The sequence below is a fragment of the Moschus berezovskii genome, chromosome 13 (genome assembly GCF_049115385.1).
Source record: "Moschus berezovskii isolate FMDL1 chromosome 13, NW_MosBer_1.0, whole genome shotgun sequence".
NCBI classification, from domain to species: Eukaryota; Metazoa; Chordata; class Mammalia; order Artiodactyla; family Moschidae; genus Moschus; species Moschus berezovskii.
Window position 1 is genome coordinate 11,313,682 of NC_142472.1, and position 23,426 is coordinate 11,337,107.

Sequence of the window (23,426 nt, forward strand, 5' to 3'; positions counted from 1 at the left end):
ATTTATTTTTAGTCGGAGGGTAGTTGCTTTACAGTGTTGTGTTGGTTTCTGCCACACATCATCAGGAATCAGCCACGGGTGCACACATAATCCTGCCCTCCGAACCTCCCTCCCACCCCGTCCCCCACTCTAGGTTGTCACTGAGCACTGGGCTGAGCTCCCTGTGTTATACAACAACTTCCCACTAGCTATCTGTGTTGAGTATTGTAATATATGTATTTCAGTGCTACTCTGTCAAAGTGTCCCACCCTCTGAAACATAGTTTTTTTTTTTCTTGAGTTTTGAGAGGGTTTATATACTTTGTGGATCATTCTGAGCAACTGGGGTCGTTTTTGTCTGGGTATTGATATAATTGCAGGTAAAAAGGATGAATATGGTGATGGAGACAGACTGCTTTCTGTAGCTGGTTCAGGTCCTCCCAGAGACTGTCCCCATCATTCCTGTCTCTGCTTTCTTTGATTTGCTCCTTTGATTGGCTTATCTATCAGTGAATAACTTGTAAAGCATTCTCATAGCTTTAAGTTCTGGGTGTTAAAAAACCATAGTGGTCAGGGGAAGGATAAATTAGAAGTATGGGATTAATAGATATGTCCCACTACATATAAAATAGATAAATGGCAAGGATTTACTGTAATGCACGGGGAACTACGCTCCATGTCTTGTAATAACCTATAATGAAAAAGAATCTGAACAAAATATGGATAATTGAATCCCTATGTTGTACTCCTGAAACGAACACCATATAGTAAATCAACTCTACTTCAATGAAAAATAACCCCCTGGAATTTGTTTGGATGATATTTTTCTGGGTACGAAAGATGCAGACTTAGGTTCTTGTTCGGGATTGTCAGGGAATGGGGGGAGGATGAAGAGGCCTCAGGCCCTAGGCCCCAAACCTGCGGTGAGATGCGTGTCCCAGGCTCTGAGGCAGTCTGAGGTGTGTGTGCAGGAAGAGTGAACATGTGTGGAAATCAGTGAAGTAGGAAGCACCAACCAAGCTTTGGACCCAAAGAGCTGGGTAGGTGGCCCAGAGGTCACGGTTTTAATCGCCAGCTCCCAGCCGGTAAAGGGCACGTGGAGCCGGCCATGGAGCAGAGAGCCTGGGTGAGGTGTCCCCACCTTCCAAGTGCCATCTTTCCTGCTGCACCAGGTGACAGCGGAGGGACTGACAACTGTGAGTCCACAGAGGGCAGTGGCTCCCCACCCTCGCCTCCTGGATGTACGGGCCCAGGCAGAAGTGGGAAGGGGTTGAGTGCGAGGGTGGGAGGGTGGAAGGCAGTCTCCCACCTGCTCCTCACCCTTCTTATTCCACTTGGGGAAAGGGGCTTGTCGGGCTTGGCTTCAGGCATTGGGCAGCCGTCTCTGAAAAGGTTTGCTCTTTGATTTGAAGGGTCAGGCACCTTTGCATCAGAGGAGAACCAACATTTGGGGTGGTCACGTGTCTGAAATAGGATCCAGTTTGAGAGCCAGAGGCACTTTGGAATGGGTCGGGCTGCAGCTGCTCCAGGTTATAGATGAAGAGATAGATGAAGAGAGCCAATGGCACTTGATGATGGTGTCTGGAACGCAGTGGGTGCTTATGAAATGTTTACTGAGTGGCCGGGACAGTTGGTGAGTCACTGAGGATCACACCGTGGCTGATTCACGTTTCTGCTCTCTTAGATATTTCTACTGACATATCACCCCAAAGCTGCCTTGTTTATATTTCTCCTACAGGCCTGAAATATGGGGTAAAGTATAGGCACTGGGTTATAATTAAAACATCACTGAAGTTTTATCTTCTGCTTTGTGACAGACACAGTATAAATTACACATTCCAGGGTTGGCAGGGGGATAAATTAGGACTTTGGAATTAGTATATATAAACTACTATATATAAAATAAACAGGATCCTACTGTATAACACAGGGAACTATAGTCAATATCTTATAATAAACCATAATGGAAAAGAGTATGAAAAAAAATATTTATACATACACATGTGTGTGTGCACAAAGAACTGCATATTCCATGTGTGTTTCAGTTTTTCATTTTCAAGTTTTTACTCACTTTCTACTGTTGGAAGTTTTCGGCAGGATCCAAAATGTAATCTGATGTCATTTTACATTCTGCAGCTTAAATATCCTTGATAAACTTGGAAAACTTTCTAATTTATTTAAAACATTTTTGCTATATTTGTTGCTTACGTTTTTAGATATAATGAGGATATTGGCCTAAGAGAGTATCTATTGCAGTGGTGCTCAGCCTCGCCAGCACCATGTACTGAGTTCATGGAAGACAGTTTTCCCACCGCCTAGGGAGGTCGGGGGATGGTTTCAGGATGATTCAAGCACATTACGCTTTTTGTGCACTTTATTCCTATTATTATTACATTGTGATGGTCAGTGATGTAATTCTGCAGCTCACCATGATGCAGAATCAGGGGAGCCCTGGACTTGTTGTCCTGTGCCCAGGCAGTAATGCAAGCAGTGGGGAGCGGCTGTAAATACGCAGGAAGATTCGCTCACTTGCTCGCCTGCAGCTCACCTCCTGCTCTGTAGCCCGCCTCCTAAGAGACCTTGGACCAGTCCCTTTCTGTGGCCTAGGGGTTGGGGACCCCTGATCTGCAGCATTGATGATCTTGAAAGATCAACAGTTTCCAAATGAAATTCAATGTTTAATGTTAGGGATCGTTAACTGGCTATAGCATATGTCTTATCCTCAATTATCTGTTAAACCAGTAACCTTTAACTGGCACCCTCAAATCAGATTTGCCTTTTTCTGGTATGTCCTTACCCACTGGCTGAGGCAAGCTTCCTGAAGCTCTGGGCTGGCCAAGGTCTGATGAGACACCTTGGCATCACCTGCTACGTCCGCTTGGCAAGATACCCTGGTGTTGGGAGGTGAGGGGGTGGGAGGGTGTGTGAGTTCGGAGGTGTTGTGGACAGAGTCACATGAGCTCGGTGTTGCTGTTGATGAGTTTTTGCCTCACGGTTGGGCCTCCCCTCCCAATTCTCGAGAATTCGGTATTACTCTGCCAGTTGGAGCCATGAAACGGAGGGGTTTATTGAAGTCCATATAATGCCAGAATGTATTTTTTACTCTTCCTTTTCACTCCATATTCAGGCACATGATTTATCAGCTAGTATTAGTGCATGCTAAGTCCCTTCGGTTGTGTCCATCTATTTGCGACCTTGTGGACTGTAGCTCGCCAGAGTCCTCTGTCCATGGGATTCTCCAGGCAAGAATACTGGAGGGGGTTGCCATGCCCTCCTCCATGTGATCTTCCCTACCCAGGGATAGAAACTGCATCTCTTGTGTCTCCTGCTTGGCAGGCATGTTCTTTACTACTAGTGCCTCTTAGTAGCAAAGCTAAATTTCAGTGATTGAAATTTCACTTTTTGGTACTTGACGTCCTTACCTTATACAGTGGGAAGTCATGAGAAACTCTCAGTGATGGAGTAAGACTATAAAGTGTATTACTTAACATTACACAGGTAAAAACAGTGACTGTGTGAGCACAAGAGTTTTGTTTGTGTGCTTCCTCATCTCTCATAGCAGAAAGTTGGTTGAAAATGCTCAGAAAGGATAAATTTAGAAACTCTGTATATTAGATACAGAGGGAACTCCCAGGAGAAGTCACTGAAAGGATATGCCTCTGAGAAGCAAGGCTGGGAGTGGAGTGGGGTGAGCTTGCTTTTCATTATAAGCCCTTTGGTAGTGTTTATGTTTTTGTTATGTGCATATGTTACTTTGGTGGACACAAAACATATATTGCTAAAAATTCCAGCTATCTTCTTGGCCAGAGTAGGGCCAGACAGTAGCAGAGTGATAAAGTTGCACAGTGGGAACACGGCGTGAATTTTGGGATGCCTAGAGTCCTGTCTCCAGGTTTGCCTCTTTTCCAAAACTCACAGATGGGTGAAAATCTTGCCAGAGCTTTGTACATGGAAAGACAAACAAAGAAGCAGACCAAGAAGCAAACAACAGTCAATCGCTTTTTAACTCGCTGTGGACAGCTTCTTCAGCCTTGGGCGTGGTGGGCTGCGTTATCTGTCACTGGGTACCAGTGTTGGATCGATGCTTGTGCTGCCACTGTGGTCCCCAGTGCTGCCCACGGCCTGGGGGACTTGCCAGGGTGAAAACCTGTGGCAGAGCCGATTACTGGACTAGTAGGAGCCCTGCTGATGAGGAGTCCTGCACTCCTGGACGTGAAAGCGAGAAAGTGAGTTACAAATAGGAGAGGGGAAAGGAAGGGAGAGTGAAATGTTGAGTTTATGTTCAGGGACGCTTTGCAGGAAAGGATGTTGCTTAAAGCTGGTGCTTCTTCGAACCACTGATTTGAGAACAAGTTTGACCGTGGAGTTTAATTTTTTGTTTCAGTACTTTCATACCACACCCTCGAGTGAATAACAAATAAAGAAGGTATTAAAGAAAATATTCTTAGACCTGGAAAAAATAACCCCCTGATTCTTGTCTGATTCCAGGACCTTGACAGTCACAAACCTCCGTACTTGTATGGTAGGGGCATTTCTCAGCCTGGTGGCTCTTTCTAGAATCTGTGCAGTTGTTCTTCTTAAGGTGGTCCCGTAGGAAAGGCTGTGTGTTCTGAGGAGATCAAGAATAGAATATTTACTTTTTTTTTTTTTTTGCAAATAGGCCATACTTTACTTCCTGGGTCAACTGGAATGTATTTTAATTAGCACATCATCTTGGGAAATTTATCATTGAGCAAAGTGTACTGAAAGGCTTGGCTCAGTTTATTTGGCTTCCAAATGTGAGTCCAGCACAGCCACCAAAAAAATGGCATAGATTTCAGTGGCTCTTTGACATTGTTTTAAATAAACATTTTGTCTGTTAACTCCTAGGATAGAAGAGAGTAAACTTGGTTTGCTCAGCTTTTGCTCTTTCTTCATCCTTGCCCTGAAAGGAGAGGAAATTTCAGGATGGATTTTTCACTTGAAGCATCACCTAAAGGGAAGTCCAGTGGTTAAGACTTTGCCTTCCAATGTAGGGGATGTGGGTTCAGTCCCTGGTCAGAGAGCTGAGATCTGACATGCCTCATGGCCAGAAAGCCAGAGCATAAAACAGAAGCAAAATTGTAACAAATTTAATAAACACTTAAAAAAAGTCTTTAAGAAACACCCAGAGCTACTTCTTGTAGCATCAATGCAATGAAAGTAAGCATAGGTTATTTCCAGGGCTAAGAGCTATGGGTCATGGGAGTTGGATATAATGAAAAGGAAAAAGTAAATGGTGGAATCAGGCAGAGATACCCATATCTGAGTCTATACTTGGAATAAAACCGGTTTCGAGGGTGTGGGTGAAATGCATTCAAGGCATTTAACACTGCAGTGAGTCAGAGTGGCTCTGTAGGACCCCCCGCCCCCATGGCCCTCAACTTTCCTGTTGACCGGGCAAGTTCTACAGGCTGTTTGCCGCCAAGACAGGGCCAAAAGTTGGGCAACCGTTTAATTGTTGTTTTCCAGAGTAGAGCCAAAGCAGGGTTAGCACACTGGTTGTAAAATCCTTCCTCCTTTGAAAACCTCAAAACCAACAAACTACTTCCGTTCTTAATCTCTGAGAGGGCGAGTGATGAGGCCTAGCCCTTGGTTATGGGACGTGAGTGGCCCCGAGGTCAGGTTCCTCCTCCTCACAGCATTTGGGCATCGATCCAGCAAAACCTGCTGCCGGGCGTCCCGCCTCCCACCTTCCCTGGAGGAAAGGCGACTTTGGAGAGGTCACTCAGCTGGGTTCTGTGAGCCTGGGGTCACCGTGTTAAAAAGGAATTCTCTCCTTTTCTGTCTGCTTTAAGGTTTCCTGATGGTTTTCTTAGTGGCAGTGATGTCAGTTCTGCTGTATACCTGCTGGGTGCTGAGGGGACACTTATAAAAAACTCTTAGTGCTATTTGCTGGGTTGCCTACCCGTTCTGGTTTCTTTCATACCATTTAAAAAAAAAAGCTGATTAACACAGTGAGGCAAGTTTTGTAGAAGATCTGTCCGCCTGGGTGCTATTCAGTGGCTTGTGGGTGGTGATTTTATGGGTTGGATGAGGTGGGAGGTTTCCTTCCTTTTTTTTCTGTATCTGGTAAAATCTTGTCCTCCTGTTGAAAAACAGGGAGAAACGGGAGTGTGTGTGTTACTGGCGGGGGAAGGGCACGTGTGTGATGTCAGCAGCTGAGCTTATAATCGGGCAGGTTCTTTTAGTGCAACTTCTAATTCGGGGGAAATGATTGCCCTTGTCTTCAACCTGTTGCCCATATGGAAACAATCTCTAAGGGAGCCCAGAGCAAATGTCTTTTAAGTTGCTCTCTCTGTTTTTGGATTTCCCAATTCCCTTTTTTTGCTGTGTGTGTCAAAATTTGCACTTTGACAAAGCATCAGTGAGTCGTCACTCTGCGTTACTTTCAAGAAGCAGGAAGTCATGCCTGTTTTCGTGCATAGCGGCCTGGGCTGTTGTTCCTCTCCAGTTGCTACCTTGTGCTGGTCCTCGGTGGTGTGGGTCTGGCCGGGGCCCTCAGCCAGGTGAGAGGGCATTTGTTGTCTCCAGAGTTCGAAGCATCTCAGCTGTGGGAAGCATCTGCTACTCCAGGAAACCCTGCACTGAGCATTTATGGGCATCCTGCTGTATACCTGCTAGCTGCTGAGGGAACACACATGAATAACACCCAGCGCCGGTTGCCGAGTTGCCTGCAGGCTTTTCATTTCTTGAGCGGGTGATTCCAGCAGTCTCAGCAGAGCTGGCTGGTTGTTTCCCTCCGTGTTGGTGTTTAAGATCAGTTGAGGTCTTCAGCGTGGGGCGTGAGCAGTCAGGCTGGGCTCTGGCTCTCCACCTGTGAATTTCAGCAATGTCGCAGGAGCAGTTGAACGTGCTTGATGACCTGCAAACCATGACCGAACCTCCCCGAGCCATTGTTAACCGATACTTTATAGCAGAATTAATGTGTCAAATAAGAATCACGGTAATTAAATGTAAAGGAGAAGTCCGTGCTCATGTCATTCATTCAGCAAACATTTACTAGAGGCCTCTGGCACCAGACGATGCTCACCCCTGCCTTGCAGAAGCGTGGGCACATCAGTGCTGTCCCGACTGCAGTGAGTCCCACATGGAGGTCTTGGAGGGCTTCAGAGAGGGCTAAGCTGAGAGGGGGCAGGGGATTGGATGCTTTGGGTGAAGGGGTCAGTTCCCGTCCACAGTTACCCCTGCCTACTTCACCGTCTTCCTCAGATCCCTCTGGGCTCTCCTCTCCCGCCTTGCCCCAGCTTTGGTGGGTAAGGGATAGAGGTGGTCCTTGGAGCTTCACTTTCATCTGCCTCATCTTGCTCTTGGGTCCTGTTTGTGTGCGTGCCTGGCTGCCTTCCTCTCTGCCAGCTGAGTTCTATCTCCTCAGTGTGGGAAAGCTGGAGGGGCTGACATCCCAGGACAGGAAACTGTAGAGAAACTCTGTGCCCTCTGTACTCTGGGAATGGAGAGCCTCTCCAGGATGTCTGGGGCAGAGGACCACGTGTGTGCCCACCCAGGCGACTGCAGTTGCTTCAGGGCCAGTTCTCAGGGAAGTTCAGTTTCCAAGGCAAGGAAAAGACAGCATGATTTCTTCCCAGTTTCCTTCTTTTGCCTCCAAGTCATGTTGTGGTGACCGTAGGGGATTTGAGGATTTTGGGGCTGATCAAGGAAAAAGGCACAACCATGAGAGGCAGTAGTAACACGCAAGCTTGATTGGACAGCGCTTGGACAAAGTTGTACGAGACCAGCTAGCCAGAGGCTTCCAGCCAGGGGACCACCATTCAGAAGCAGAGGAGGGCTGGGGACTCCCCTCCCTGGAGTGGGCTGGCTCGGGGGTTGGTGGCTGGAAGGGGCTTACGTGTCGAAGTGACCTTGCTCAGCAGCAGAGCGCTCCGAGAGCCCTAGCAGACTTATAACTGTAAGATCCCTCCATGTCAATGTCAGGTGTTGTTCTACGGGTTCTGTAAAGCAGCCTCATTTCAAAATAATCAAATGTGTGAAAAATGAGTTTGGTGCCAGTGGGCTCGTGAGCTAACCAGTCTCAGCCTGATTTCTTTTTTCAGCAGTGAAGAAATAAATGACCCTGGGACCAATGCACAGAGGACATGTTTGCCTCATTTATGTAACACTGACACAGTGTTCCATGCCACAGTTGAAAGCAAAAATGTCTTAAACTGTAAACGCATGAGGATTTGTTACTCACTGGTGTTGACATAGTTTACTCAAAAGTTTGAAAATCTGTCCGGGTTCCTTCCTCCGTTGACAGCGGATCTTCAAGTCTGGGAAGCCTCTCTCTGCCTGGCAGGATTAGGCCGGTGACTGGTGATGCGCAGGAGAAGGGCTGGATGGGGCGGTGAACTTACAGGTGTCTGGCTGGAAGGTGTGGGGGTGCAGGGAGAAGACCACGTTTAGTGGAGCCTGGGGTGTAAAATGCCGTGGCACCGTCTCTTGCTGCCTGATCCTCAAGCAAGTTCAGTTACGATTCATCCATGACTAAGTCGTCGGGTGGTGATTACATCTCCTCCCTTGGCAGTTGCTTAGAATTATTAGCTACAACAGAAATCAAGGTGCCTGACCCTCCACTGCCAATAAAAGCCCACTAGAAAGTCCTTAAAACCACAGGGTTTCCTGTATTAATCATGTGGGTCTCTGTGTTTGTTTCCTATGGCTGCCGTAACAGATTATTACAAACTCGGTGACTTAAAACGACAGAGGTTTACTCTCTCAGCTCGGGAGGCTCTCGATCTGGAATCTGGCAGGGCTGTGCTCCTTCTGAAGGCTCAGGGAGGTGGCTTCCCTGCCTCCTCTAGCTCCCGGGGACCCCCGTCTTCCTGGGCGCATGGCTGCGTCACTCCAGTCCCTGCCTCTGACTCTACACGGCTTCTCCCCGGGTCTGTGTCTTCCCCTCTTCTCTCTCGTATATGTAAGGACACTTGTCATTGGACTTAGGGTCCACACATCATTACATCTGCAGAGCCCCTTTTCCACAGATTTTGGGGGTTAGGAGGTGGACATATCTTTTCAGTTCAGTCACTCAGTCGTGTCCGACTCCTTGCGACCCCATTGACTGCAGCCCGCCAGGCTTCCCTGTCCATCCCCAACTCCCGGAGCTTGCTCAACCTCATGTCCATCGAGTCGGTGATGCCATCCAGCCATCTCATCCTCTGTCGCCCCCTGCTCCTCTTGCCTTCGCTCTTTTCCAGCCTCAGGGTCTTTTCCAATGAGTCAGCTCTTCCCATCAGGTGGCCAAAGTATTGGAGCTTCAGCTTCAGCATCAGTCCCTCCAATAAATTTTCAGGACTGATTTCCCTTAGGATTGAGATCAAACCAGTCAGTACAAAGGAAATCAGTCCTGAATGTTCATTGGAAGGACTGATGCTGAAGCTGAAGCTCCCAGCACTAAAAGCCATCTTTTGTTACACTGCTGACTTAAGCAGTGATAGGTACTTGGGGGTGAGGTGGGGAAGAGGCGGTTCCTCAGTGGAGCAATGAGGCAGGAAGGGGTTGGTCAGTATATTCTATTAAGAGTGTCCTCCCCACTCCTCCCCCCAGTCTCCCCACCCCACGTGTTGTCATCGGCTCCTTTAGGATGCGAGCAGGTCTTCCCTCCGTGTGCCATCCTTGAGGTCTTGAGTGGAACAGAAGCTCTCTGTATTTGGCTCTATGTTTGGTGAATGAATACTTGAATTCTGGGGACCTGTGAATGGTTTATGCAGCCACTAGATATTTGGTACAGTGTTTGGATTGAATGTTGAAGTAGAGTAGTTTACTTAATCAGTGTGTACACACTTTCCTGAAATTTTTGTATCTCTGACCATTTCTTCGGTTTCTCAGAAAGTCAGTGTCAGTTTTTTTTCAATTTCTACTCAGCTCTCAGCAATTCTTGTAGATATTGCTCTTGCTGATTGTGGTAGAAAACGAACTATGAAGTGATGTTATTTATGGGGTACTTACTATGCTAGAGGCAGGGACTTCCTTTTTTGTCACCATTCTAGAGATGGGAAAACTGAGCCTTGGAGAGGTTCAGTAACCTGTTCAGGGTTGCGTGACGGTAAGAAGTGGAGCTGGAACTCCTCAAACTAGAGCTGTCCAACTCGCGAGCCCCTCCGGGTTTTGAGCACCCTCTCAGTACCGTCAGAAAAGAGTAACTCCCACAGGTGATTAAAGCAGGAATTTGTAACCCAAGTATAGTGGTGCTCAGCCTTTCTTAAGCTGTGGCTGTGCTGCTGGTTGAACATATGTGGAGGAGGAAACACTTGGAGTCAGTTGCCAAGAATGGGCTTGTCTTCACCTTTGGTGAAGTGCAGAAAACTTCACTATTCAGTGACCCTCATGGGATTGAATTACTTCTTCTCCACTGCGTTTCCTCTACCCAGCATAGTGCTTGTTCAGAGACTGATAAGCCCAAGGCATCACTGGGCAGAGAGCAGCCACTGTACTGTTGTTAGCAATATTCAATTAAAGTATTATGTGTATGACTTTCTACCAAGGTTTCTTTGTAACAGTTTCCCACAGTGTCATTTGAGAGTGGTTTTAAAAAAATTTATCTTTTGTTTTTAATTTTAGTAGTTAACAATGAAGCAACTCCCAAGTGTTAAGAAATGAAAACCATTTTTCTCTTCCTGTGAGCCATGTTTGACAGTAATGTCATTTAACTCGTACGGCCATTTTAATACCCATAAATTACAGAGCCTGTTTTATGAGCTGAGTGTTAAGACTTTTAAGGTCTTGTCTTATGTATTAGAGAGTTTACTAGCATAATTATTATGTGTACAAAACAATACATTTTCTAACTTCAAAAAGTGAAATATTTTATTTACTAATCTATTGCCCACACAGATGTTGTTTTTTAAATAATGCATTTTAAAGCGTTAATCTATGAAAGATGTTTCCTGAAAACTTTGGTAATTCACCCTGGATATACCAAATACAATAGCACAGATTTTTATTTAGAAATTCTCTGGAAAAGCAAGTGGATATAAATTAAGTGAAATAAAAGTTAAACTACTGTTTCATATTTTACAGTTGTTCTGAGCATGATGTGGAATAATGGTTGTCATGCCCCAGATGTGAATGATTTCCAAGATAGCCAACAGATACTGTATTTGTGAGTTTCTCCTTGTGTTTGGAGACATCCTCATTCTGGAGTCAGGAGAATTTTCATTCATCCGCTGGTGCATGATAACTTCTAGTTACCACTTATCCTTTCCTTTCATAATCCCCCTTTGTAGAATATATACACTCACAGACAGTGTAAGTGTACTTTACCAAAAATGGCACATAGGAAAACTGAACCCTTATTTTTCAAAGGACGGAGAGTCTGAAATGCATGTTCTTCTTCCCCCTTTTTTTTTTTTTTAAAATCAGTTTTTTTTTTCACTTAAAAGTGGCATGATGTCAGGTTTTCAGCTTAATAATTTGTAATGCTGGGGTATTTTAATAGCCTTAGCGCACAGTCTGAATTAGATTAGTTCAAGCTAAAAACATGTATACATTTGAGAGGATGAGTGAAAATGCTCCGGTAAGATGTTTTTCCCGTAGGTAGTTTTATTGAGGATACCTGACGCACACTAATATGCACATACAGACAATGTAAAATGTGATAAGTTTTGACATATGTGTACATCTGTAAAAACATCACCATATTCAAGACAATGAACAGATCCTTCACCCCCTAAAGTTTCCTTGTGTCTTTTTGTACTCCTTCCTCTTCCGAGGGAATCACAGATCTGCTTTCTGTTACTATTATCTTTTTATAAAAATGCCAGCATACATTGCAAACTTTTTTTGGTGTGTCTTCTTTCTTTCAGCATAATTATTTTCAGGTTCATTCATATAGTTCATTTTTTAAAATTGATGAGTAACATTGGAGTATAAGGGTATCCTATAATTGATCATTCTTTCTAGTCACTTGGACATTTGGGTTGTTTTCAGTTTTTGTTTATTACAGATAAAGTTGCCATGGATATTTGTGTATAACTTTTGTATGGGTGCATGTTTTAATCTCTGTTAGGTAAATAACTATAGAATGGTTGGGTCATATGGTTGGTAAGTGTGTTAAACTGTCAGACTGTTTTCCGAGGTGGTTGTATCATTTTACATTCCCATAAACAGCTCATCTGAGTGTATAAGAGTTCCTTAATCCCACATCATTGGCATCACTTGGCAGTGTGTGTGTGTGTTGGGGTGTGTGTGTGTATGTGTGACATCATTGGCATCACTTGGGGGGGTGTGTATGTGTGTCAGTCGCTCAGTCATGTCTGACTCTTTGCGACCCCATGCACTGTAACCCTCCAGGCTCCCCTGTCCATGGAATTCTCCAGGCAAGAATACTGGAGTGGGTTGTCATTCCCTTCTGCAGTCACTTGCTATGGTCCGACTTTAATTTTAGCCATTTCAGTAGGTGTGTAGAGGTAGCTCAATAGGTTTTAAAATAAACTTTGCTAATTACTAGTGATGTTGTCCATTTTGTAATGTACTGTTTCTAAATATATCTAGATATAGTTTTGTGACAATTTTGTTTAAACATTTTGTCTATCTTTATTATTGTTGAGTTTGGGCTTCCCTGATAGCTCAGTTGGTAAAGAAGCCACCTGCAGTGCAGGAGACCCCGATTCGATTGCTGGGTCAGGAAGATCTGTTGGAGAAGGGAAAGGTTACCCACTCCAGTATTCTGGCCTAGAGAATTCCATGGACTGTATCATCCATGGGGTCGCAAAGAGTCGGACATGACTGAGTGACTTTCACTTTATTACTGAGTTTAGAATTTCTTCTTATCTGGATAAAAATCCTTTATCAGATATGTGATTTGAAAACTTTAAAACACTGAGTTAAAATTTGTTTCTTCTGGATTTTTCTTTATTTGACTATTTTTTTCATGGTGGAAATGTATATATAAAATGTACTGTTTAAACACTGTTTAAGTCATTTGTTCAATCACATGAAGTACACTTGCATTATTTTCTTTTTTAATACCATGATCCAAAGTCATTCAGCCCATCAGTGTATGAGCTCTTAGAGGATAGGAACTGAGTCTTATTCTCAATTGTATATTTAGAGTCTATAGTATGCTTGGCTGTAATGGATCCCTGATAAATATCTGTTGACTGGATAAAATATTTATTTTCAGGTTTGTAGTTATTTCAGTATTTGTTAGAATTTAACTTTAGCAAAGACTAATGAAACAGTGGCTTATAAAGGATGGGAAATTTTTCTTACAATAATTGTCCAAGTGTAAACAGCTTGCTTGATGACTTTACCATCTTGGTGTCCAGGTTCCTGCTAGCTTGTTGTCCTGCCATCTTCCACAGGATCTTTCTTCTTGTAGTTTTAGAAGGGTACTCCAGCTCCTGCCAACTGGTCTGTGTTCTGGCCAGCAGGAAAGGGAGATAGCATGAGGACGGCAGACTCCTTCCCGTTTAAGTGCATGACTTTACATTTGCACACATCACTTCTGCCTACATCCCATTAGCCAGAACCTGCTCCTGTAGCTACAACTCACTGCGAGGGAGGCTGAGAAATAGTCTGGCCGGGTGGCCATACACCCACTCATTTTGAAAGGGGAGGATAGACATTGGGTTGAGTGAGGCAATCGGCTGTCTCATTCATATTTTATGTTACGTTACAGTTAATAGTTTAATTGGAGTCAAAGGTGTTTACTGCTGTTAGGAAACACGCTTGCTCAAAATGGATAGGTTGAGAGTTATGACACAACAAAAGGTTCATAATGGGCAGTATTTGATGTTTCTTCGGCACTTAAAACACAAATCTAGAGTGAACATGTACGTGACAGTTGACATTCCAATTGCAAAGCTGAGACAGAAGACAGAAACACAACTTGAAGAGCATCCTATTTTATAATTTAGGAAATGAGTTGACAAAGTTTTGGAGCTGTGTGGGAATGTGACAGATCGGGGTCAAGAAAGGGTAATGTCGTGGCTTTTCATTGACTGTTGGATGATATTCAGCCACATTAGTGTGGTTTATAAGGACCCATCTTCTCGTTTCTCTGTTTCTCTGGTCATACTGAATAAGGGACAGTTTCTTGACTGCTTCTTATCATCTCTATATCTTCTGGCAACTCTGCTTGCCGTTTTGATGTATTACCTTTTTAAAATAAAAATTTGGGGGTGAAGGAAAGGAAGCACCCGTAAACAAGAAGCCTACTTGAATCCACCTGTCTGTGTCTGCTGTTCACTGAGCGCTGTGGGCCCCCGGAGGTGCTTGACACTGGTCATCCCTTGTCATCCTTGCAGCATCGACCACGTTTTGCAAAGGAGGGACCCAGGCATCAGTTGAGTGACTGAAGGTTGCAACATTCAGAAACTTGGCAGGACCAGGAATGTTGGCTGACTTCTGAGCTGGGTTTTTCCCATCACATCTTATTCTTTTTTTTGGAGAGGAGGGTCTGCTCTTGGGTTTAAGGTGACAGTAACCACAGTAACATCAAGAGACTGTGAACTTCAGAGTCAAGTCTGAGTTACACCTGCAGGGTATGTGTCACGTGAAAGCTTTTACTTTGATTACCTGTGAGGTACCTACGTTGTTGACTTATTTCCTTATGCTGGAGAAAACTGGGAACGAGGGAGGAAGCAAGTGTGGAGTCCGGTTTTAACTCGTTGGAAAGAATTTATCCTTGACTCTTGGAAGCTTGTGATCTTTCTAATCTCTTTTTTTTAGCACTGGCATTTTGGGTGGAGGTTTGCACTAGCAAATGCATGCTTCAGGGGTGTGTGAACTGAAGAGAGCTTAAGACGTGCATTTCCCTCATCCACTAGATGGAGCACATGGTTTGCATATGTTTCATGATAAAACCTTGGAAGAAAGATGTGGTCTGCACTGGAGCCATATTGCAGCCCCTCCCGCCCCTCTCCCTGAAGTTGGGCAGGCATTTTGATCTGTGGGCTTTATTTTTTCCTCTATAAATGTCAAATTTTCTTTCACTTGCTTAGTACTTCTGTATGTAAGGAGTGAGATTCTTTGGGGGCCTGATGGGAAAGCATCATGGTAGGGTCGAAAGAGTGTGAGTCTGGGGATGAGGGACGAGAGGTCCCAGTTCAGACACCCAGTGTGCTTTGACTTTGGTCTTGTCTTCTTTAAACATCTTTTAACCTCAGTGTCCTTGCTGCTGACATTATTGTACTGTGCTTAGTCTCTCAGTCATGTCCGACTCTGTGCAACCCCATGGACTCTAGCCTGCCAGGCTCCTCTGTCCATGGGATTTTCCAGGTAAGAATACTGCAGTGGGTTGCCATTTCCTCCTCCAGGGGATCTTCCTGACCCAGGGATCGAACCCACGTCTCCTGCATTGCAGGAGGATCCTTTACCAGCTGAGCTATGGAGAAGCCTAGGTAATATGTAAGATAAACCCTACTAGGTATATCTTATATACTTGATGAGGCATATTGGGCCTTCTGTGCAATCCCTTTAAGTTACCTGTGCCACCAAAGATTCACTCATTCCCGTTCTACCTGGCTGGAATCACATTCACAGCCAGTGCCTTTGAAGTGGAGAACCCATCAAATTGTAGGACCCCATGGGGCCTTTGATGTCCTCTAGTTCAGTTGCCATTGCAGTACGTCATCACTCACTGGCATTCCTGCTTCTGTTTGTTAGAGAAGTTTTGCATATTGATCCTGATGGCCCCTTCTAGAGCAACTCAGATCTTACAGTGTGTTCTGTCTTCCCTGTTCAGATTTTCTGTTTTAGAGCCAAGGTGGAACATTCTTTACTTCTTTGCCTGGCTGAATTAAATGATCTATAAGAAATAAAAAGTATTGTAAAAATGTTTCTCAGTCTTTAGTTCTTACCTGGTGGATTGGAAAGTGGCCATATATATTTACGTCTGTTATCTGTGCCCACATATATATGCTAAAACATCATATGTCCTAAGTTTTTTAGCTTTTATAGCATGGAGCTATTTTTCAGCAGTTGTTGGTTGACACATTTGTTCCTAAAAGCCAGTGATTATCTTAGACTACTTGAATCTTCTATTAATGTGTGGTGAAGTAAAATGAAAAACTTTCATTTTTTAGGCTACTTTGAATTTTCTGTGGGAATGTGTAATTTTACCATTCATAATTTCTGGTAATTTTAAATTGAGTAGATATCTGCTGAATAAAGACCTTTAATTTAGGTTGATCTTCTTATTGGTTGCCAAGCACAAAAAAGTTTGTGATGTGTTGAAATATTCTCTTCAGAATTCCTTTAAAATTATGCATGTTTTGTATCTTCAGTGGAAAATCAATAAAGCATCAATTTATAACATATAAATTAGTAAATTTATAATACCTCTTCTTTTGGTTGTTGAAAAGGACCTGGTCTCAATATTTTATTTCCCAAATAGAGGGGTTTTAAAAGTTCATATATTTGAATGGATTTTGGAATCAGTTTGAACTTTAGTGTAAAATCTCCATTGTATCTTCATTGGCACTGAAGTAATGGATTAAATGACTTCCCTGGTGGCTCAGATGGTAAAGCATCTGCCTACAATGCGGGAGACCCGGGTTCAATCCCTGGGTTGGGAAGATCTCCTGGAGAAGGAAATGGCAACCCACTCCAGTATTCTTGCCTGGAAAATCCCATGGACAGAGAAACCTGGTAGGCTATAGTCCATGGGGTTTCAAAGAGTCGGACATGACTGAGCGACTTCACTTTCACTTTTAATGGATTAAATGTATATGGCCATATTCCTCTCCAGTGGGTGAGAACTTAAGCTGAGAAGCTTCCTTGGACTGAGGTCACTAAGTATAAAGATGTACCTTGATCTCCTGTGACCTCCAGCTAGTGACCAGCATTGGTGACTCTGATGGGTTAACAGAAGGAAATGTGTCATTCCTAGTTTTTCCTAGGAAATATTGAATCATTAAAATATTTCTTTGGTCACATGATATGTGTAATCAAGCTGTTGGTCATTATGAAATTGAGAAGCATGTCTTATCGGAAGTGGCCTTGAGTTTGTGCATTTGCAGGAGGAGGAGGACTCCAGTCTCTCCCTCCCATCAGTGGTGTGTGCTCAGAAGCCAGCTGTGACATCGGCCCTTGAGTCCCCCGTGGTTCTTAACAGGAGCTGCAGGGTTGACTCCTCACCTTCTGTGGATTGGAGTGATCTATGTCCTGAGTAGAACACAAGGCCGGCCTTTTGAATGGAGACTACGCTGGCTGTGTATGAACCACTTCATATTTTATAAGTTTTGGTGGAAGGCAGGAATAAGAAAAAATATACCTACCTGCTTACTGAGCATCTTCTTCGATGCTCTTCAGCTCTAAAGGATGTACCTCACCTTTCACCTGATGAAAAGAACCTAACCCCAGCCTTACATTTCCCAAATAGAGGACCAAACCTATTTTAAAGAACTAACACAACTTGATAAAGCACTGGAAGTTCACACTTTGTAGCATCTTACATGTATGGGTGAAAGTGAAAGTCACTCAGTCATGTCCGACTTTTTGCAACCCCATGGACTATATAGTCCATGGAATTCTCCAGGCCAGAATACTGGAGTGGGTAGCCTTTCCTTTCTCCAGGGGATCCTCCCAACCCAGGGATCGAACCCAGGTTTCTCACATTGCAGGTGGATTCTTTACTAGCTTTAAATACCTCTGTGTAATCATCATCATTTGTTAATGGGATTGAAGGTATGCTGGAAAGAGCAAGGGCCTAGGAGCCAGGGATCCTTGGTTCTTATCCCACATACTAACTATGTGACTTTTGGTCACATCAGCTTCACTTCTCTGAACCTTGGTCTTGTCATCTGTAATGGGAGATAATACAGGCAACCCATGTCTCATGGCCTAATTAGTTCCTGGATAGCATTAAATTTCCCTTACATTTCTCTTAAGCACAATGTTACAAACGGAGTTTCTTTTGTAGAACATACTTTTATACTATAAAATCATGAAAAGTTGTTTTTAAGTTGGAATGATGAGTATTAGCTTTTACAAACATTTATGTAAAATGATATTTATTACAAAATCTGTTATCATTATATTCCTTTTTTGAGATATTTTGCATGGAGTTTTGGGGAAAAGTCTTCTTTAAATATGAATGCCTTGCAGATATTCATCTGAAATAATTTTTCGTGCTGGTGCCTTGTAGAATATTAAGCAAAATGTGTTACAATAAGACAAAAAAAGTTTCCAATATGTGTTGAATTTCACAAAATAAATTTTCTGTAACTTCAAAAACAAAACAGCAGTGTGAATGCTCTGAACTTTGGGGTAAAGGACAGTTCTTTTCTCTTAGTAAGCGTAAATGTCATCTGTGGTGTGCTTGGTCGCTCAGTCGTGTCCGACTCCTTGTGAGCCCATGGACTGTACAGCCCACCAGGCTCTTCTGTCCGGGGGGTTCTCCAGGCAAGAATAGTAGAGTGGGTTGCCATGCCCTCCTCCAGGGGATCTTCCTGACCCACGCATCAAATACAGGTCTCCCGCAGTGCAGGTGGATTCTTTACCATCTGAGCCACCAGGGAAGCCTGGGATTCAACAAAAGAGTTCAAAATCTGAGTCATTCATTTTAAGAAAAAGTATTTGCCTGTCTGAATCATTAGTCTAGTGGAGGGAGTATTTCCGTCTTTACAGATCCCTTACTTTTACATTGTAGTGATGTCTGTGTTCAACCTTTTTTTTGAAGGTCAAGAATAATTTCAGTGATGTATGTATTCAGATGTATTATACACCTGTGGTCAATCAGTCTTTGCTGGTTTGTAATAAGGCATCATCAGTCTGTCTTCCTTGGCAATGACACTATCACTGTTAAGGGCATTCCTTAAAAAAATTTTTTTTTAAAGCCAGTCCATTCACAGGAAAGAATTTTCTCAGCTTCAAAACAGTATCTCCCTATTTGATGACATTGGCTAGATGTGAATGCTGGTACTATCCTATTTGTTCAGTTTTGAAGCAGTCAAAAAACCATCATTCACTAGAGCTGAGCATTTCTTTAGTGCTACACACCAGACCTATTCTTAAGCATTTGAAATAAAGACATTCTGTTTGCTGAAATGGTTTAGTTCTTAGGCATCCTGTATTTATCACGTACAATTATATGTATGTCCAGACACAAATGTTTCATTTTATTATTTTATCATTTTTTCATTATTTATTATTATTATCATGTTTATTTATGAAACATTTGTGTCTGGACATACATATAATTGTATGTCCAGACACAAATTGTTGTTTCTTATCATGATTTATTTCCTTTGCCCACCTCACTAGAGTTTCTTAAAATCTTTTCCCTAGTTTTTTGTTTTACAACTTCATTGAGGTATCATTTATATGCCACACAATTCATTCTAAATTTTGAAGGTATAGTTCAACAAGTTTTAGTAAATTTGCAGACTTGTGTAAGTGATCTAACTTTAGAACACTTCTGACAGTGTCAGACTTTATTTTTTTGAGCTCCAAAATCACTGCAGATGGTGACTGCAGCCATGAAATAAAAAGACGCTTACTCCTTGGAAGGAAAGTTATGACCAACCTTGATAGTATATTAAAAAGCAGAGACATTACTTTGCCAATAAGGTCTGTCTAGTCAAGCCTATGGTTTTTTCAGTGGTCATGTATGGATGTGAGAGTTGGACTATGAAGAAAGCTGAGCGCTGAAGAATTGATGCTTTTGAACTGTGGTGCTGGAGAATACTCTTGAGAGTCCCTTGGACTGCAAGGAGATCCAACCAGTCCATCCTAAAGGAGATCAATCCTGGGTGTTCATTGGAAAGACTGATGCTAAAGCTGAAACTCCAATACTTTGGCCACCTCATGTGACGAGTTGACTCAATGGAAAAGACCCTGATGCTGGGAGGGATTGGGGGCAGGAGGAGAAGGGGACGACAGAGAATGAGATGGCTGGATGGCATCATCGACTCAATAGACATGAGTTTGGGTAAACTTCGGAGGTTGGTGATGGACAGGGAGGCCTGGCGTGCTACGGTTCATGGGGTCACAGAGTTGGATACGACTGAGCGACTGAACTGACACTCCCCAAAAGAAATCTCATGCCCATTTGCAGTCATTCTCAGTTCCTACCCCCAGCTCTAGACAACTACTAATCTGCCTTCTATATCTAAAGATTTGCCTTTTCTGAACAATTGGTATAAATGGAATCATTCAATATATGTATCTGCCCAATAAAAATGAGAACACATGTATACTAATGTTAACAGCAATATTATTCATGATACTAATGTTCACAGTGGATACTTAGAAGTGGAAATACTAGGTTATATGGTAACTCTTTAACATTTTCTGGCAACAATGTTTCCCACAGTGGCTCTTCTAGCAACTTACTAGAGTTCCAGCTATTTTGCCAACATTTAGAGTGGCCAGTCTTTTTAGATTTTAGCCCTCCTGGTAGGTATGTCTGGAGAAGGAACTGGCAACCCACGCCAGTACTCTTGCCTGAGAAATCATATGGATAGAGGAGTCTGGTGGGCTATATATAATGAAATATCATTACAGTTTTAATTTGCATTTTCTTAATGATGTTAAGCATCTTTTTAATGTGCTTATTGGTTATTCTCATTTTTTGGTGAGAATTTTAAAAACTTAAAAACTGATTAGAACCTAGTATGGTCGGGACTCTGTATCTGTGGATGCAAAAGTTGCAGACACTTAGGGCTGACTGTACTATGCCACTTGAGCATCTTTGAATTTTGGTATCTGCGGGGGTCCTGGAACCAATCATCTGCACATAACAAGGGCTGACTATAGCAGCCAGGAAATAGAAATCACACCAGTTATTTTAATAGAATTAACCTTAAAGACTTGCTGTTAGGTATAAAATTGTTAAGTAGGTATTAAAAGGTAACAAGGGAACATTCACATATCATGGCGGTAGTGGCTGCAGGAAGCAGCCAGAAGCTGGGGAGGACCAAGGGTTGAGACTGTGTTATTAAATCTTAGAAGCTTAGACGAGGAGCTCCCCGGAGCTGAAACCCAGACCTCTGAGGAGTGGACGCTAGGCAGCTGGCGATGGTGTTTCTGGTGGCGAGTGTGGTGCTGGTTCTGTAGGTGCTGGAGAAATGGCAGCCCTGATTCTGTTGCTGCACAGGGAGGGCTTCCTGCTGCCAGGGGATTGTTGTTGTCCAGTCACTCAGCCGTGTCTCTGTGACCCCATGGACTGCAGCACTCCAGGCTCCTCTGGCCCTCACTGCCTCCCAGAGTTTGCTCACATTCATGTCCATGGAGTCAGTGATGCCATCCAACCATCTCATCCTCCGCCAGCCCCTTCTCCTCCTGCCCTCAGTCTTTCCCAGCATTGTCTTCCCAGGTGGCTCAGATGGTAAAGAATCTGCCTGCAATGCAGGAGACCAGGGTTCAGTCCTGGGTCGGGAACATCCCTTGGAGAAGGGACGGAAAGGCAACCTACTCCAGTGTTCTTGCCTGGAGAATCCCATGGACAGAGGAGCCTGGTGGGCTGTATAGCCTATGGGGTCGCAAAGAGTCGGACTGAGCGACTTTCATTCTTACTTTTACTTTCCCGGCATCAGGGTCTTTTCCAGTGAGTCAGCTCACTGCATTAGCTGGTCAAAGAATTGGAGCTTCACCTTCAGCATCAGTCCTTCCAGTGAATATTTAGGGTTGATTTCCTGCTGGTGATACTGGGAACCATAAAGCCAGTAGGAAGCTGGCACCAAGGAACAAGCTTTCTCCCCCAAGCTTTGCAGTCTCCCTCTGGTGCCCCCTGCTGGTGAGCCTAACAGGGACCCAACTAATAAAACTGGTTTTCAGAGGACCAGCCCTAGTATCCTAGAGCTGAGTGTGAAAGGGAGGAGCAGAGCTGACAGACAATAGCTTAGTAACTGGCACAGCCCTCCCCTTTGACTTGTCAGCGTGCAGACCCAGCCTCTACACATATTTGACCTTCCATACATGTTTCAGCCCAACAGAACATAGCTATCCTTCAGGCACAGGAATGTGTTCTCACTGGCTCCTCAAACAAGGAGTCACAAAGTTTCCATTGTATCTTTCTTTGGGAGGGAGCAACAGCACCCAATTCTGAGCCTTGTTAATTATCCTTAAATTCAGTAGCAGTCTTCCTGTGAGTATGTGCTGCTGCTGCTGCTAAGTCACTATAGTCGTGTCCGACTCTGTGTGACCCCATAGACGGCAGCCCACCAGGCTCCCCCGTCCCTGGGATTCTCCAGGCAAGAATACTGGAGTGGGTTGCCATTTCCTTCTCCAATGTGTGAAAGTGAAAAGTGAAAGTGAAGTCGCTCAGTCATGTCTGACTCGTAGTGACCCCATGGACTGCAGCCTACCAGGTTCCTCTGTCCATGGGATTTTATAGGCAAGAGTACTGGAGTGGCTTGCCATTGCCTTCTCTGGAGTATGTGCTATGCAAAGTCTAAATTGTCAAGTTTCAACAATAATGCTTGTGTAAAATAATTCATTGGAGAAGACTCTCGAGAGTCCCTTGGACTGCAAGGAGATCCAACCAGTCCATCCTAAAGGAGATCAGTCCTGGGTGTTCATTGGAAGGACTGATGCTAAAGCTGAAACTCCAGTACTTTGGCCACCTCATGCGACGAGTTGACTCATTGGAAAAGAGTCTGATGCTGGGAGGGATTGGGAGTGGGAGGAGACGGGGATGACAGAGAATGAGATGGCTGGATGGCATCACCGACTCGATGGACATGAGTTTGAGTGAACTCCGGGAGTTGGTGATGGACAGGGAGGCCTGGCGTGCTACGATTCATGGGGTCGCAGAGTCGGACACGACTGAGCAGCTGAACTGAACTGTAAATAATGAAAGAGGAAGGAGGAGAAGAGATGAAATTGGTACACACACATACCCGAGCAGGAAGGAAATAGGCCCAGGTGTTTCAGTGTTCACTTCTCTGACTGGCTATTTGGCAGTAGTTGATAATTATACATTTACTGTCCTCTTACTCATTCCATATGTTTTTTGCCCACTTCAACTGATTAGCCTTTTCCTGAACATCTGAATTCTTAGTAGTCCTGCCTTTGTTTGAATTGCTGTGGTTTTTCATGAACTTGTACTGTTGGAGCTAGAAATACTAAGATGTCTTGGAGGATCCACCCTGGGGTCCAGCCATCGTCCTTCCTGACCCTTTGGAAGGCAGCAGCCCAGTTTCACCTTAGCTGGTAGAGTACCCTCCTCATTTGCCTTCTGGTTCAGCAGCTTCAGGAGCCCCCAAATGGCCAGGTGGCCGTCTCACCTTTCTATTCATTGTGCTTTGTTTTCTCCTCTAATTGCAAGCATTGTTCCCTTTCAAACCAGGCCCTGTGACCAGCAGGGGTGGAGTGTGTTATTAGGGTCACAGAGTGGCCGCTCTTACCTCTACCCCTTGATTCCTGGACCAGCTTCTTCTGACTGAGGAATGTTCTTAAATCTGTCACCTTCAGTAGGCCCTTCCATCCTGCTCTTGGCCCAGGACGAGCTGCTCGTAGGGAATGGGATGTGTCTTGAAACTGGTGATT

General features: G+C 44.0%; 1 protein-coding gene across 6 annotated transcripts in view; it reads left to right on the forward strand.

Annotated features, from left to right (window-relative positions):
* The window catches only part of DOCK9 (dedicator of cytokinesis 9), a 279,313-nt gene that overhangs the window by 32,944 nt on the left and 222,943 nt on the right, over positions 1-23,426 (forward strand). Inside the window, exon 1 of one of the 6 annotated variants that reach the window (XM_055426603.2) lies at positions 3,351-4,204. The exons of the other annotated variants lie outside the window; for them this stretch is intronic. The gene's annotated coding sequence lies outside the window, so the exon portion shown is untranslated. Of the gene's footprint in view, positions 1-3,350; positions 4,205-23,426 lie in introns of those variants that run through there. 6 annotated transcript variants of the gene reach the window in all.